General features: G+C 49.1%; 1 long non-coding RNA gene across 1 annotated transcript; it reads left to right on the forward strand.

The window, feature by feature from the left end:
* The first annotated feature begins 1,995 nt into the window (after nucleotides 1–1,995).
* Nucleotides 1,996–11,296, forward strand: LOC140845474 (uncharacterized). The gene is made up of 3 exons (XR_012124256.1): nucleotides 1,996–2,133; nucleotides 3,891–3,970; nucleotides 10,683–11,296. It is a non-coding gene; the product is annotated as an uncharacterized lncRNA (long non-coding RNA).
* The last annotated feature ends 6,767 nt before the right edge of the window (nucleotides 11,297–18,063 follow it).

Raw genomic sequence — 18,063 nt, forward strand, 5'->3', positions numbered from 1 at the left:
TGCCTGGGCTTGGCAGAGAAGGCAGAAGAGGGAGAGAAGCTATTTTGCTCTCCCTGTTTATTCAACCAGTATTTATATTCAACCTAAATGTAAACATTAGGGTTTATAACAGTTTGCTGCTGCTGTGTAACAAACCACCCCAAAATTCTGTAGCTTGAAATGGTAAGCATTATTATCGTTCACAAGCTTAGGGGTCAGTGGGTAGGGGTGAGCATCTGGTCAGCCTTCAGCTGATCTGGGATGGGCTTTTTGTTAGAGCAGCTGGAGGCTGGCTGTTACAGAAAGTCCTCACTCAACTGTCTGCCACTGGCTTGCTGTGGGATGAGGTGACATTGGTGACTAGGCCATGTGTCTCTCATTCTCCAGTAAGCTGGGCCAGGTTCTAAGAGAATGACTGGGATGAGTCATGGCCTCTGAGCCTTAAGTGACAAGCTCTACAGCATCACTTCTGACACATTCTTTTTGCCAAAGCAGGTCACGGGGCCAGCCAAGTTTCCAGGAGTAGGGAAATACACTCCACCTCTCGATGGGCAGAGCTTCACATCACAGCGCAAAGGCACGGATGCAGAAGGCTCGGGCAACTGTGACCATTTTGGCAGTGGACCATAGGGCTCTTCTGAAATATTTTGCTTCAATTTCCTTTTGGCTCTTTGCAGCTGGGTCAGCTGTTTCAGTCAATGAAATGGAATGAAGTATATTACATCTGGGTGAAAACTTTAAAATCCAGATTCTCCACACCCCCTTCTTTCCACTGTGGAAAGATGAAGGTCAAGATGAGCACATCAATTAGCCCGAACCCCAGGGGATTGTGGTGGTCAAATTCAAGCTCCTGCCACGCCCTCACTCACAGGGCACATGTAGCATGAGCAAGGATGAAAACTTCATTGCTTTAAGTCACTGAGGTGCAGGGATGTTTGTCCCTGAAGCATGACTTGTTTTATCCTATGGGTACAGCCCTGTGCTGTGTGTCAGAAACTACTCACTGAGTAAAAAACTGGTGGATAGAAAAGACATAATCCTTGCCCTTGGTGACATTACAGTCTTGTGAGGGCAAAATGTGGCAAGCAGTGAACTAACAAAAAGGCATACAAACACTCATAATCGTAATTGTGGGTAAAATTGCAGTATTTCCAGAATCTCTAGCCTGGTTTTAGTTCATCTTCTTATCAGTAGGTGTTTCCAAGGCGTAGAGAGAGGTAGGTCATCCCCATATTAATAGGTGATTACAGGGGGGTGGGGGGGAGTGAGTGTGCACCTGGATCGGAGAGGTTTAGGGAGCTTTTATGTAGCCAGGTTGTGAGAGACACGGGCAAGCAGAAATAGACAACTGCTTGTAAGCAATAAACGGGTTTCTCTCAGATTATTTCTCCCTTTGACTGATTTGGCTTCAAAGGTTTATTTACCCCAGGCTGGGAACATACTTCCCCCCAGAGTTACAGTGATACAAGTTATGAAGGAAAACCATGCGGCCAAGGAGAGGCTGAGAAATGGCAGGGGTGCAAGGGGGAGAGCTGCCTCAGGAATGTGGTTAAAGGAAAGTGTCTCTGGAAAGGAAGCACTGAAGCCAAGACTTGAAGGGAGGAAGGAGGGAGGCCAAGGCAGCGTGGGAGCAAAAGCAAAGCATTCCAGGAGAGGGATCAGCATGTGAGAGGCCCAGGGGAGGAGAGGGTAGGGCTGGTTGGCAGAGGGGAAGGAGGCCGGTGTGGCCAAGCGGGGGCGAGGGGGGACACAGCCTCAGGGCCTCTGAGCTGGCAGGGGGAGTCCGGGTTTTATGTGAGGTAAGTGGCAGCTCCCAGGGCCTGGGGAGATGGCACTGAGCTCTTTGAGAAGCTTCCTATTTCCCACTAGGCTGGAATGGGGGAGGCTGGTCATCAGCCTCCAAGCTTGCGCTGGGCCTCTCAGCTGCCTTGGCGAAAGGGAAGTGTGACTTCCCGTGGTATTTTTAACAGCACAACAAACGCTCCCCTCCTCCTTTGTGGCTGAGGCCCTGGGCCGGGTGGGGCAAGCCATCAGCCCTGGCACCCGCAGAAGGTAGGGTGGGGGCAGGTAGTGGCCAGGCCACCTGCCTACCACTGTTCGGCCAGCCCCTGCCAGGCTGTCTGGAGGGCACAGATGTCCTGGAGGAGACCCCAGGTCAGGAGAGGCCTCTGGGAACCATGGTGGTGTCCTCCCTGCCAGCTGCCAGCAAGGTGGCATGGTGCCCACAAAGACGCAGGCCAACAGGGCCCAGGCCCTGCCACTGGGCTCTGAGGTTCCTTTGCCCCTCCGCCCGTTCCCTGTATTTATGCCACCTGTGCAGCGACTGAGTGGTGACAATGCCCAGGCTCTCAGCGTTAGGGAGAGCGCTTTGTCTCCTGGGAGGGTGGCTTGGGACAGGGAGGGGCGACGCACCGAGGGTCCTAGCTGGACCCCCTGCATAGTCCACTCCTCTTGGTTCTTGCATACACACATACCATGTCACAGACATTCACAGGTAACGCACCTCCACACAGCAAACTCACACCACACACACGGACACACCACCCACACCACATGTCACACAGACATAGGCTGCACATGCACGTGTCACATACACACACACACACCCTTCCTCTTGGCTCTCAGGTGCAGTAGGGGAAGTGCCACTACTCAGAGAGCCCACAGGGTCAGGTGCAGGGATGGAGAGGGAAATTTCTTGTCGTTGGTCTCCTGTCCCCTCCGAGGTGTTTGGCTGTGTGCTCTGAAAAACGTTTCTCTGACAGGGAGTCTGTATTAGTTTCCCGGCACTGCCGTAACAAACCACCAGAGTTCCCTGAGAGGCTGAAGGCCAGTCTGACACCCAGGGGCTGGCAGGGTCGGGTCCTCCTGGGGGCTCTGGGGAGAACCTGCCCCATGCCTGAAGCACTAGCTTCTGGTGGCAGCCGCCAGTCTGGGCGTCCCTCGGCTCGTACGCGCATCCCTCCAGTCTCTGCCCCTGTCCCAGGTGCCCCTTCTCTGGCTCTCCTTGTCTCAAATCTCCCGCTTCTCATAAGTACCTCTGACATTGGGTCCCTGGCTCCGTCTGTCTTCTACAGATCCTTAATTACATCAGCAAAGACCTTGTCCAAATAAGGTGGCAGCCACATGTTCTGGGTGGATATACCATCTGTAAGTTGGGGACATCATTCAACCCACCACAGGGCCCCTGGGCTTCCCCTGACTCCCAAAGGGGGTCTCTGCACATGAGCAGTGCGACTTGGGCTCACTTCTCTGACTCTGCTCACCCTCCTCTCTGACACAATACAAGAGTCTCTTTTCTGCAGGACCCCGGGGGTCACCAAGCAGAAGGACAGATGGCCCTCAACTCAGCAGATAATCGTACTCTCTTGTTCCTCTCTTTGGGTCATGGGGTCCTGCAGCTCTAGAACAGAGGGGTCTTGGTTGCGGCTGTCCCAAGGCCCCTGGGGACCAATGAAGAAACAGGCCCAAAAGCAATTAGCCCAGGTCCTGGCCAGGTGCTCTGGGTCTGAATCTTTTCATCACCTAGGATAGGACCCAGTGGGGAGGAATTATTTTTCTGCTTTGAGAAACTGAAAGGGGGCCAGTGTGGCCAGGGTGGCGTGGGCCCCAAGTGAGGCTGCAGGTAGGCAGGGGAAGGACTCTGACAAGGAGAAACCCCTGAGCCATTGGGAGGGGGGTCCCTGCCCCAGGACCGGCTGCCTGCACCGCCCCCTTCCCCGCCCTGCCCGCCTTCCATGACTGGAGCCTGCTACCAAAGAGATGCAATGGGGCTCTTGTTCCAAAGGGCAAAGGGTGGTGGGAATGGTCAGGGTTGACCTCTTCAGAGGCACAGCCTTCTTTGGGCCAGGACTCTGAGAGGAGGTCACCGGCAGCAACCCTCTGAATCCCCTCCTGTCCCCTTTCTCCAACAGGCAAGGTGGCTGGATTGAGAGAAGGGATGCAACTTGCCTGAAGTCATGCAGCAAGTTAGTGGCAGCGCCAAGACCCACATGTGAGACTCCCCCTAGGTGCCCCAGGCTTCCTGAGCAAGCGCTCAGCTCCACACGAAACCCTCCTCATCCCAGAGTTCTCATTTCACAGAGGAGTAGGCTGGGGCTGCCCACGGAATGTTTCTGTGCTGGTTGGGGAATGAAACCATAAAACAATGTGCTATGGAGACTCTTGTTCTCCTTGCAGGCCAAGGTCTCACCGGGCAGAGTTTGCTGGGCTCCTCAGAGTTGTTAATTCTGCGCATGAGGTTCCTCCTGGGAACTTCAGGCTGCTGCAAGTCAGGGAAAAGGAGAAACATTCTCGGGTCTGGGATGGAGTGAGGCACCAGCCCCTGGGGGACAGTTCTTGGCTCAGGACCCTTGATCCCAAGGCCACTTCTGTTCTGAGAGCTGCTTCAGGGCCTGGTCACAGGGGCTCTGTGACCTGGCAGCACTGACTCTGTACTCTGGGACCTGCTCCTCCTGGCTGTGTGAACTCAGGCAGGCTGCTTGGCCTCTCTCTGCTCTGTGTCTCCAGGTCAGGGATGCCCGGAGGTCAGGGATGCCCGGAGGTGAAGACCTGCCCTTGTGTCCACAAGAGCTAGCTCCTCCCTCCACTCTGACCTTGAGGGGGTCCCTTCCCCATGGTACCAGCAGGACCTGAGCTGGCTGGAATGGCTGTTTAAAAGAACTTTCTGGCCAAAGGGGTGTGTCTGTACAATTTTGTTCTCTGCCCCCAGGACCTGGGAAAAGTTCCAGGCTGAAGCAAGTTTATCAGATTCCTTTCTTTACCCACCCAGGCTTGAATTTCATGGAAAACAAAATAGGGAAGAAAAAAACAAAGTGACCTAACATTTGATTCAGTTATTGTGTGGATTTTAAAGTCTTTTAAAGGTGGGTTTCTGCACTTGACCACCTACTACATGGGTGCTCTTGGGCCAGATATTTCAGCCTCCCTGAACCTCTCTGAACCTCTCTCTCCTCACTTCTGTGTGTAAGTGGCTGTTGTAATGAAGCCCCTGCAGGGTGTTTCGGGCCCAGCCGTCAGTCCTGGAGAGCGGGCAGGGAGCCCACGGTCACGGTGAGCCAGCGACGGCTGGTGCTGCTCTGGGAAGCTCCTCCTCACATCAGCCTCAGCCCCCACCCCACAGCCCTGCAGGATGCCCCCACACCCAATCCCCCAGATCAGTGAATATGTTATTTTACATGGCGAATGGGACTTTACAGTTTGCGAAGGACCTCAAAATGGACCAACACAATCACAAGGGTCCTTAGAAAAGGGAGGCCAGAGGATAAGAGTCAGAGGTACAAGGCAGAGGCGTGACCATGGACCCTGAGGGAGAAAAGGCAATGTGAGGTGGGGCTGGGAGCCAAGGACTGTGGGCAGCCCTGAGAAGCTGGAGAAGGCCAGGATCACATTCTCCCCTGGAGGCTCCAGAGGGAACACAGCCCTGCTGACCCCTTGGCTCTGAACTCCCGCCTGCAGAACCGTAAGATGCTAGATATGCGTCACCTTAAGACCCTGGGGTTGCGGTGAGTGGTTACAGTGCCTTGATGAGACATCGTGCTGAGACCTTGGGGCTCCCTGGTTTCTGCTCTTCCCCTGATTCTGCTCCCACATGCTTCTCTTCAATCCTGCCAGCTTCCTGAGAATCTGCGCCGCCCACACTCCTGGCACCGAGCCGGCTCTCCTGGCTCCCCCAGAAGAACGTGCCCTCTGCCACGTGCGGTGCTGTTTACTCCACTGTGCACGCTCCTTTGGCCATTTATTTCCCACTGTGGCTGGCAGTTCTGACTCAGAATAGCTGATAAAACATGTGCAGAGGATGGTTTGTTTGGGCTTGTCTCAGATACTCAAAGGAAGAATATTATGCTGGATATAACGAAAGCCAGTTTTCAGGTTACTTGAGCTGCCTTTCAGAGAATGATAAAGAAAAACACAAGAAAAAAGATGAGTGGGCCATTCCGGCCTCTCCCTGCAGCCTGGCAGGGCTGGCTTCAGTTACAAGTTCTGGTAACTGCAAGATTACAGGGGCCACCCCAGTTTGTGACTTGGGGCTTTGAAGAGAGCCAAGCACAGGCTGCAGGGGTGTGTGTGATACAGAGAGGCCATGCAAAGACAGCTCCCCCTGCTTTGATCTCATCACAGATACCGTTTCCACAAAGGCATATCTGGTGCTAAGGGCTGGGCCTCTCATACATTCTCTAGTTACTGGTTTAACTCTGTATCGCTCATGAAACTGTGAGCTCAGGGGCAGATTCTCCTTCATCTCCAGTCCCCAGCACCTTGCAGGGCCGTGGGTACCCAACAGACCCTTGCAGAATGAAGCTTTTGTTTCTGTGGCTTCCTCTCCTGAATGATCCATACATCTCTAGCACTTCACCTTTGCCAAAACCTACTGGGAATGTCCAGAGGAGAGAATATTGTGCTGAGTTCAAGTTCCAAAGCGGCCCATGGCTTGGTCGTTGGGAAACCGCTCCCACTCCAGCCCACTTCACCTGTGGAGTGGAGCGATAACACTGTCATGGGGCGGACAGGTCTTGTCCAGGGGCAGGGCTCCGTGGAAGGACCTCCCAGGGCTGACGTGCCCACAGGACCCAGCCCAGGGTCTGGCACAGAGTGGGCGCAGTGGGTGTCTGCTGCTTGACCCGGGAGGATCTCTCTCCAAGTCATGTTTCCTCCCTTCCCATCACCATTGTCCTTCACTTGCAAACTTCTCCCTCGGCCTCCAGTTCCTCCTCTCTTCTGAAGCAGGAGTGATTTATCCAAAAGGCAAGGCTGAGCATTTGACCCCCTGTTTTACACCCTTGAAAGCCCTGCACTGACCTCTGCATAAAGGCCCAGCTCTTAAGCACGGCTGGCCAGCTCTTCCTGCTCTGTCCCTGCCCTTTCTGTCCATGGGCCCTTTGCACCCTTTTTCCTGCTACCTGGAACACCTCAAGCTCCCCACCCACACTGGGATGCTTAGGCCTCGGTGCCTTTCCTTCCATGCTTCCCTGTGCCTGCCATGCGAGGCCCATGGAGGTGGTAGAGAGCCACGGTTCAGGGGTCAGCAACCCAGGTCTCCCACCTCCTAGCCGTGTGGCCTTGGGCATGTGACTTACCTGTCTGGGCCTCTATTTCTTCATTGGTCTGATGGCAAAATAATACACCTCCTTCTGAAGCTCAATGGGATGATTTAGTCAACTTCTGTAGGTAGAGCCTAGAACACTGCTTGGTATACGTGTTCTATGATATAATTACTACCTCATCCCATTAGCTTAGAGAATCTTTTCAGCTATTTTAAGTCTCAGCTCAAGTGTTAGTCCTTCTGGGGAGCCTTCTGGGAAGTCTCCTACTTTATTTTGTGTTGGTGTCTATTTCTCCCTTCAGTGCAGTCAGTGTTTGCTTCATAAATTTAGGTGCTCTGCTGTTTGGTGCATGAACATTTATAATTTTATATCTTCCTGGAGAATTGCCTCAATTATCATTATATTAAGTCCTTCTTTGTCTCCTGTGACACTTTTGACTTAAAATCGGTTTTGTCTGGTATTAGGATGGCCACTCATATCTTTTTCCCTCCTTTCATTTCAGCCTATGTGAGTGAGTCCTTGGATCTAAAGAGAGTCTCTTATAGGCAGCATATCATTGGAACCCTCTTTTCTCATCCAGTCCGCAAATCCACATCTTTTAACTGGAGAATTTAACCCATTGTGGAGCCTTCTTTGATGGGTCCTTTGCCCAAGGAGAATGCGTGCCTCCTTTCTGGTGCCCTCAGAGCATGCCCGTCCCCCAGCACGGCACCTGACTGCTCCCACTCACTTGTATCTCAAAAATGAAATCTGTAGGCCCTTTGGGAACAGGGATTCTGCTGTTTCCCTGCCACCTAGCACAGTGCATTGAGCAAGCATTCCATACGTCTTATTGAATGAATAATACTGATGAGAATAATAATAGCTAATTTATTAAACACTTACGTCGGGCCAGGTGCAATGTTAAGCACTTGTGTTGTTTCTTTTAATTCTCATCACAAACCTATGAGGTAGGAGCTATGATTATCTCCATTTCACAGATGGGGGAACTCAGGTTTGGAGGAGTAAAGGAAAATCTCAGACTCACCCACATGGGAAATAGCAGATGAAGATTCAAGTCCAATCTGGCCAGTTCTAAGCCTGGGTCATTACCCACTGCATTACAGCATCAGTAAGCATTCGGTCTTGTTGTCTGTGCCAGAAAATCCCAAATGACAGCTGCCCAAGTAGGAGAGAAGTGATTCTCTCTTGTATAAAAGAAACCCAGAGGGAGGCAGCCAAGCAACAAAGGCAGGGTAACAGCCTTACCAGGAACCCAGGCTTCTCTTTTTCCTTTTCCATTCTCTACACACAGCTTTTAGCCTCAAGGTCTCATGTCCGGAGATGGCTGCTACAGCTACAGCCATACCACCACCCATGTTCCAGACACCCAGCAGGAGGAGCCAGGTCAAAGGGGGGCACTCTCTCGCCTTAAGGCAATTTGCTGGAAATCTCATGCATGGTTTCTACTGTTGTATAACAAATTAACACAAACTTAGCAGCTTTAAACAATACATATCCATCATATCATAATTTCTAGAGTTCAGGCACAGCTTAGCTGGGTTCTCTACTTCAGGGTTTCACGACACCTGAATCCATGTGTTACCTAGGGCTGTGTGCACTTTCCTGGAGGTGCAAGTTGGGGAACAACCTACTTCCAAATGAACATGGTTCTGTTGAAGAATTCCAGTCCTGAGGCTGCAGGACTGAGGGCATCAGCCTCTTCCTGCTTGTTAAATGGAGGCTTCTCTCAGCTCCTAGAAGCCACCTGTAGTTTCTTTTTATGTGGGTTTCCCTAACAGGTTCACTTATTTCATCAAACAAGCAAGGAGGAGTTTCCTTGTAAGACAAACAGAACCATCCCATGTACATAAATATGTACACATATTCACGTAACCATGCACAACCACTTTTGCCATTTCTATACATGGAGAAGTAAGTCTAAGTTCCCACCCTCCTCTAGGGGAGCAGATCACACAAAGACCAGAACCCCAGGAAGTGAAGATCATGAGCGCAATTTTAACAGTCTGTCTACCGCATCCCATGACATACTTTTACTGGCTTCCCATTGGCTAAAACCTAGTCACATGGTTGCCACAGATAAAGAACTTGGGATATAGGTGTTCAGCTGTTCAGCAATATGTGCATTTAGAAATTTGAGTTCTATTACCAAAAGGATGTATATGATGTTAGAAATCATCTCTAACCTATTTTTCCATTATTTATGAGAGTATGTGAAGCAAATTTTAGATAGCATACTTTTTCCTTTCCCTCACCTTTCCTTGTCTCTAAGAATACTAATTTAAAGGAAAACACAACTAAAATGGACCAGGGGGATTCCCTTGCTCTCAAGAAGTTTGCTGGTAGACTTTGCCATGCATGCACTTCTGGCTTCTCACCCCCTGTGCCTTCTTTGAGGCTCATTGTGTACTCTACCATAATCTCATTCCTTGCAAATCTATCTGGGGAATGGAATCCTAGGGAAATAAACTGAGAGGTGAGTCCTGGACATAAGGATAGGCATCAGAGTGTGTGTGACAATGCAAACATTTGGTACAACCTTGCTGTCCGGCCATTACGTACTGAGGAGACAAGATAAACCACACGTTGGAATGATAGGCAGTCATACAGTCATGTTTGCAAATGTTTATTTAACAAGAAAAAAAGAGCTCAGGATATGTTAGGTTTTAAAAAAGCAGAATAGATATCTATATATAAACTATGACTTCAATCATCTAAAAAATGCATGTAATGAAAATTATCTGAAGGGCAGGTCACAAAAATGTTAATAATGCTTATCTCTGGGTGATGGGATTTCAGGTGTAGTTTATTTCCTTCTTTCCACATTTTTGTATTTTCCAGACTTTATATAATGTGAAAGTATTACATCTAGAGTCATAAAAAAGGAAGAGAAATATATATCTGCATGCATTGGCAGGAAACAAGGTTTCACCCAGTGTGAATTGCATGGGTGGGACATGGTTGAGATGGAGGCTGGTTTTATGGTTCCCTCAGTCAAGCTGAAAATGAACATCCTTCCCAGAAAACCATCAGCTGGGGGACAGGGAGAGACTCCAAGCCCTTCAGACTAGATGCCTTGCTAATGGGTTTCAACCCCGGGCAAGTTCACTATGGATTCAATGTGACCAAAGAAATGCAAGTAGAACATTCTTTGGGTGAAAAGGTTATACTCAAATTCATTTCCACAGTGGCAGGTCAATCACAGCAAGACGGTCTCTGCTTCTGGGCCCCTCTACCCGCAGCCGTCTCAGTCTCTGTCCTCGGCGCTGCCACCACTCCAGCCCCTGCTCTGCTCTCCTGCAGCCTTGCAGCTGTGTCACCATGTCGCCCAGAGCATTGGGTGGAGCTCTTTATATAGAGCCAATAACAATGTATTGCCCACACGTGTGCAGTGAGCTAGCCGACCAGGGCCAGGGGAGAATCCGGGCCACAGGAACCTTCACTTTATCCACACTAAAGTTTTTCTTCCCACAGCCCCGAGATGATCAGAAGTGGGTGAGCTGGCCTGGCATTAGGGCAGGATCGTGTGCAGTCCATCAGGACCCACGTGGTTCCAAGCGCTGGCAGCCATGTCCACGGAAAAACATTGGCACCACTGCCTGTGGCTCAGGCTGTTCGTGTCGGCCCCATTTTCGCTCAGTGACTGATTGCTTCTTTCCCCAGGACCTGCGATGTCTCCCTGAGCAGGAGCAGACTCAGTCGTGCACAGAGCAGGCTGCAGGAGCCTGGGAGTCCCAGTAGCCACCTTTAACCAACAGCACATGGAACTGGTGAATGCACATCCAGCTCGTCACCCCCAGTGAGATGGCACTGCGTCGGGTTCTCTGCAGGCTCCGAGAGCCCTGGGGGAGCGATCCCCAGGTCCACAGTGGCAATTTGCTCATGGATGCACCCAGCACCGTGCCCCTCTCTTCTCTGCCTCACTTTCCCACTCCCCTGGCTTCCTGAGATCACTTCCCAAATAAACTACCTACGCCCAGCTCCCTGCATCAGAGTCTGATTCTTGGGAAACTCAGCCTAAGACTTGGCATCTCTCACTGACTCTGCTCTGGCATTTTGGACATTCTCTGCTCCTCATACATCTTACCAAGGACACGTTCCCCAGGCACTTGCTCCTTTCCTACACATTTGGCCTGGCCTGCCCTCCTTTTTCTGGCTGCCTACATTAGAGGCCCATTTCCCCATGGCCCTAATCTTTGCGTAAGGACCCACCTGTGCTAGCTTTTTCAGCTTTGCACAATTGGCAGCCATTTGCCAGATTCTCTTCTCCAGCCATGTCCCTGACTCCTGGGGTATTATCACTCTGCATAAGGGACTGTCAGGGGCTGCCCTCCACCCCTCACCTGCCCCCTGCCCTTCCCTCTTCCTTTAAGTTAGCTGATAAACATGTACCAGTGACTTGCTGGAAGCATCTGCTGAGACAATGGGCAGAGGGGCCGACACATTGCCAGCGCCCACCAGGTTTCAGTTGGTCTTGCCTGCTGGCTACACACTCAGCTGTGTGCTCCTGCCCCTTGGATCTAGTTCTGCTACTTATCTTGGGCCTGGGACCAGGAGGGTGGTCCAGGGAGGCAGCTCAGCCTGGCTCTTGTGGGTGGAGGACTAGGACTGACACATTACAGAAATCAGACCCCTGCCTGGATTCAATCTAGGAGCCCAGGGAAAAAAAAAGTTCATGTTTAAGCCCTACAGATGGTCAACAATCAACTCCAAGCAATGCACCGCACAGCAGCCATCTTGCTAACAGCAGCAACAGTAAAGGCAATAATAACAATAACAGTTATTTCTTGGTCTCCCATGTCTTTCCATCTCACACAAAGAAAAAGCAAAAACATTACAGTGGCTGCAAAAAAAAAGATATGTTCAAAGATCTGCTTTTCTTTTTTGCCTTTCTGATCCTGTCTTTTTTTTTCCTTGCTCCAGTGGTGAGAAGCATCAGGTGGAACACAGGAGAGAGACACACACAAAGAAGATGAACAGATCTCCAAGATTTCACAATTAGGGTTTCTGAGAAAGAAAACAGAAAAATGGGGGGAAATGATTCATATATATAGTAGAGTGAAACTTGACTAAAATAAATATTCAGATTCAATGGGCAAAGTCCCATAAAAAAAAAAAGAAAATGCCTGCAAATAACCTGTGCCAGGATGCAGTCACTGAACTTGAACGCTAAAGAAAAGACTTTGGAATTTGGGTAGAAAGGCCAACCAAGTATAAAAGGGGACAAAGCCAGTTTGCCTTCTGGTTTTTCTCCAGCAGTTTAAATTGCCAGAGAGAAAGGCAAAGAAATTTTGAAGGAAATGGGGCCCCAACCATGCAAAAATCCAGCCAAGCTATTTTCATGTGTGAAGGCAACAGACAGACTTTTGCAGTCAGACATCCTGGTACTGACATTCTGCTGGGCACTAGGACAATAATTCCTACTACTTACTTAGTTTAGGATCATGTTATGGATTCCTCAAGAAGTTCCAGAACCCACCAGGCTTGTTCATGCTTCCAAGTGCCCTCTCTGCCTGAAAAGCTTTTCCCACCACCCTTCTTCTTCTTCTTTATCTCCTACTCAACTATTCAACTTTAAATACTCAGTTTAAGCATTTTCTCTTCCAGGAAGTCTTCCTTGATTTCACACTCTGGCTGAATGTGTGTGCCTCCTTTAGCCACATCTCTTTCCCTTTACCCCTGAGACCTTTTGCTATCTTAATGCTTATCACACACTTATTGTAATCAGCTTTTACTCAACTGTCAATTCTTCTAGAAGCTGAGCTATTCAAATCAGAGATTGTCTTTTATGAATTTGCATTCTGAGCACAGTGCCAGGCAGAGAAATAGGTACTAAGTAAGTGTTTACTGAGCAATAGATGGGTAGATGGACTGAGAATGGACGGACAGGATAGATAGATGGATGGATGGATGGATGGATGGACGGATGAACTAATGGATGGATGAGCAGTTGGATGGATGGATGGTGGATTAAAGAACGGGTAGATAGATAGTTGAGTGCGTGGATGGAAGGATGCATGCATGATAGTGGGTGAGCTGGTCTCCCTTATGTAGCACCACACTCTACAACCCTCACTCCATCTTATCAGGGTCAACTAGAAATCTAAGCATGTCGATCTGTCATTCTCTCTCTATTGCCTAGTCAATAAAGCCCAAGCTCTTTACTGTGGCACATAATGTCCTCTATGATCTGGTTGCTTCATTCCTCTCTAAGCTCATGTCTCAGAGCCACTTCAGGCCCTGGTTCAAGACATATCATATAGAAGTATCTACCTGCTCTTACCGGGGATAGTCTTGCATCGCCTCCAACTGGTGTCTTCTCACCTACATGCTTCTGCTTATCCAACTTTCTCCAACTTTATTTCTCCACCAGATCTATTTTCCTCCTTGCTTATCCCTCCATTCTCTGTATGGAATTGCAGCTTTACTTCTTAAACTCTTCAGCTTGCATATTTCTTTACCTGTTTGTCACTTGCATCTGCCTGTGAGTTCCCTGGAAATAGAACCCTAACTCTTACTCAGTTCAGAAAAGGCCTCTACAGCTGGCAAAGACTGGGTACTTGATGAATATGTGTGAAAATGTAACGGTGAGACAGACAGAACAACAGCCTCTATAGATGTCCACATCCTAATCCCCAGAACCTGGGAATATTACTTGATGTGGCAAAAGGGACTTCGAGGATGTGATTAAATTAAGGATTTTAAGATAATGGGGATTGTGCTAGATTATCTGGGTGGAACCAAAGTAATCACAAGGCTCATCAAAAGATGGAAGAAGCAGGTACAAGAGGCAGAAAAGGGGGCGTGAGGATGGAAGCAGCTGTCAGAGGGATGTGATTGCTGATTCTGCAAATGGAAGAAGGGGCTGCCAGCCAAGGAATGCAGGCTGACTCTAGAAGCTGGAAAAGGCAAGGCAACACTTCCCCCAGGGCCTCCAGGAGGGACACAGCCCTGCTGACACCTTGACTTTAGGCCCCCTCAGGGCTCTGGGCTCCAGAACTGTAAGCTCCTAAATCTATGTTGTTTGAAGGCCCTAACTCCCTAGTAATTTGTTCTAGTAGCGCCAGGGAACCAGTGCAGAGGCCAACAGCTGACACATATTGAAAGCTCCCCGTATGGCTCCACTGCACAGCATGCCCAGTGTATGTCATTTAGCTCCGGAAGGCAGAGAGAAGTGAAGTAACTGTCGTGTGGGTAGTAAGTGGCAGGTGGGGACTGGAACACAGGCAGTCTGCCAGAGCCCCAGCTCTTAGCTGCTCTCTGGATAAAAGGGTGCTGGGGCCCTTTCTCTGTGTCCCAGAGGTGGGTGAGCTCACTGTCTTAGTATCCATTCTGAGGAAGATTAAAATGATCCTACTTCCTTCCTAATCCAGAACCTCTCTGCCCTCATTCACCGTACTTATTATCTCTTCTTTCCCTCCTTCTCCAGGAGGAAGCTGGCAGCTCAGAGGCCTACAGCCTGGAGTGGTGGCAGCTAGTCCTTGCTGGGAGCTAAGCAAGCTGCAAGACAGGCCAGGGAGCCAGCCAGGTGGCACCCCCGCCTCTGCCACAGGCCCCCAGTCCTGGCCTCCCACTGAGGAGAGGAGGTGTTGGGGTGCCAAGTCGGCCTGGGGCCCAGGCCAGGTGGGCTCTGGTTTTTCCCAGAAATCTTCGTGCTGTGGCAAATGTGTCCTGGAATCTGCAGTGCCCACGGGGCCTGGCAAAGTTCTGGTTCTGCTGCTGTGACCCGCCTCCTTGAGAGCAGGCAGCACACGGGCCTCGGGACAGGATGCCTGTCCGGAAGCGGACGCCAGACCCTCTGCAGGCTGGTGCCGAGGTCGGCATCCTCAGCCTCCGTGAGCGCAAAGCAGAGAGAGAAGGAATGAATGGAAAATGCGATTCCCCCTAACGATGATCGAATCTGTGAAGCGAAAAATGCTAATGCTTACTGCTTTTGAAGGTCTTGGAATAAATTTTCTAGGAATTGATTGAATATTGATTTGTTATGCATTGACTTTTAAAATATTATTTACTATGTAATATTTAGGTATTATTTTGAAAACTTACTCTCTGACCCACTAATTCTACTTCTAGGGAATCATAATAAAAAGGGAACGCAAAAACAGAACAGACATCTGGACAATGACTGATGTAGAAAAATCATCATTGCAGGGTTACTTGTAAGAATTTTTAAAAGAAATAATATAAATGTCAAAAATCAGGAGATCAGTAAAATAAATGTTGGTAATTACCAAATAGACTCTAGAATGAGAATTTTTAGAGGAAATTTAATAGCCTGAGAAACTTTCCTGATAAAGAATTATGAGAAAATAACAAAATACAAATGTGTATATACTGCATGATTCAATAAGGATATAGAATACACACATACACACATACACACACACACACACACGCACGCTTTTAAAAGAATACAACAGAATGATAAGCATAGTTACATTTGTGTCTTGTTTATGGTTTTTATTTTAATTCTCATTATTTGTGTTTTCCAAAATGACATTCTATTAAGTTAATGTTACTTTTTAATCAGAATGAATGTAGGTGTTGTTTGCTTAGCCGGAATCGGATGCTCTGTCTCATTCATTCCCAACACTACCAAGGGCCTTAATGAAGATGGAAGTCTGTGAGATGACTGCGTCCTACGTGGGTCTCATAGAAGCACTTAGGCTGATGGAGGAGGTGACAGCAGTGGCCTGGTCCAGTGACACAAACCTTTAATGAACCGCCTTTTCCTATAAAATGAAACACGTCTGTCTGCAAGCTCTGCCAACAGCTGCACCTTGAAGCAATCAGCCCAGTGGGGGCAGGGTGGGTAGGGGGTGCCACCGTGGACCTCACCTCAGAATTGTCTGCAAACATGCCTTCCAGGGAAGGAGTCCAGGTCTCTCAGGCGGACGTTTATATTTTTGGAAACAAAAATGATCAACAGGCAAAAGCTTTTTCAGTCTCTACTTTTCAGGGGCCTGGTCCCTACTTTCAGAAACGCAGGTCTGACCTCACAGTGCCTGCCGCAGACCCCTCCCTTGCCTCAGCTGCAGTCCTGGGGGTCCCAGCACCAGGCCCCTTCCTCCCTTTCTCCTCCTTCCTGCAGTGCAGATGGTTCTCTTTCCCCAGAAGGCCTAGCCATGCAGACAGGAGGTTGAGAGCTGAGTGTAGGAGCCACAGACCTGGGTCTGAATCCCAGCTTCACCACTTACAAGATGTATGACATTGAGCAAATTACTAAGTCTCAAAGCTCAGTTTCCTCATCTGGAAAATGGGCATAACATAGTTCTTCTTTCAAAAAAAGGGATGTATGAGTGTTCATTAATTTGAGCATTTACTAAGTTCTTACTGTGTGTGAGCCCCTTGATACAGAGGTAGGAAGCTGGGCTGACAAATCATACTCTGCAAAGGAAAAAAGCCCTGATTTATGGCCTTTGCTGATTTCTGTGGTATAAATACTCCCACCATCATCAACTGCAAGCAACCAACAGTTTAATTGGTTGGCAAGATTTCTCATATTTAACAATTGGTTTTCAGGATCTCATGAGCTTCAGCAGCCATTTGTCCCAAGAAGACAAACTTGGTCCCGGTATTCATGAGCTCATGATTTAATGGGAGGAAACCAAGACTATTAGTATAATTATATATGTGTGTGTAAATACAAATATATATATAATCATGTATATGTAAATATAAATATATATGCATCTGTGTGTGTGTGTGTATATATATATATATAGAGAGAGAGAGAGAGAGAGAGAGAAAGAGACTAGAGGCTTTGTGATGAAAGAAACAATTATTCATTTTTTAAAAAACTTATTCTTGCCATGTTCTCTCAGTCCTGGCACATAGTAGGTAGCTAATAATATGTGTTGAATGAATAATAAATATCTTCAGCAAAAAAACCCAAAATGATTGAAAGTTGAGTTAAATGCTGGGACGGCGAGTAACAGGGAATAAATCTTTCCAATAGGTGGCCTCTCTGAAGGAAAGATATTTAGGAATTATATGAAACAATATATTTTAAGGACATAGAACTATGGACACTATACAGGAAGTACTCAACTCAGTATATGGGATATTAGGTACCTAATGTCCCCTTTCTTTGCTCTCTGAGGCCAAATCTCACAAATAACCCCAGATCAGACAGTATGTCACTTCCTGTCATGGTATCCTCCTGCCCTCTGTGGAGAACCCCATGGTGGTCCTGCCACAGCTTCCTGGAGGGGTCTGGGCCTTTCTCCCACCCATGGCCCTGGTGCTCTGGAATGTTCTGGGCTGTTGGTGCCCAGCATAGAGCACTGGGTCTTCTCTCCACTAGAGGTGGCTGGGGAGCCCAGGACACTGGGAGGAAGCCTGTGAGGTTGAAACCAGCTTGTGTGAGGTCACAGGTCTGCTCTGGGCACAGCCCCAGTTATCAAGATCTGGCCAGACTCCTGGCTGTCACCTGTCCTCACCTTGGACAAATCCCATCCCACCCACAGGCTGACTCCGCCTCCTTCCAGCTTTACCATGTCGTGATTCTACCAGTTGACATTCTCTGGGATGTCCTTGACATGTGAGACCCTCTGGACCTCAGGAACAAGAGGGGCCTTTCACAGGGCTGCAGAGGAGCCTCTGGCAAGGGCACATAGCCAGACACCATGTCCTGGGGATGGGGGTGTCCCCTGACTGCATCATCTCTGCTCCCCATCTCCCCAGTGGCTACCTCCCTGGCACACACTGCCATCTCTGTGTGGCTCAGCAGGCTCTCTGGCACCAAGTATACCTACATATGCCAGACTTTTCACAACACCCACATGTAGAAGTCCACCCTCTGTGGGAAAGCTTCTGGCCATGAGGAGCTCCCTACTGTAGAGAAGGAGGCCTTCCACTGTTGGGGGGCTCTGAGGGCATGGGGCGAATGGGATGGAGCTGGACAGCAGAGAAGGGGGCCACCCTCTGCTAAGTACCACCTAAGTGCCACCATGTGGGACCCAGCTTCTGTAAATCATCTCACTGAATTCTCCTAATCTGGGGAGGCATCACTAATTATCCTCATTTTAGACATGAGGAAATT

The sequence above is a fragment of the Manis javanica genome, chromosome 2 (genome assembly GCF_040802235.1).
Source record: "Manis javanica isolate MJ-LG chromosome 2, MJ_LKY, whole genome shotgun sequence".
Classification (NCBI taxonomy): domain Eukaryota; kingdom Metazoa; phylum Chordata; class Mammalia; order Pholidota; family Manidae; genus Manis; species Manis javanica.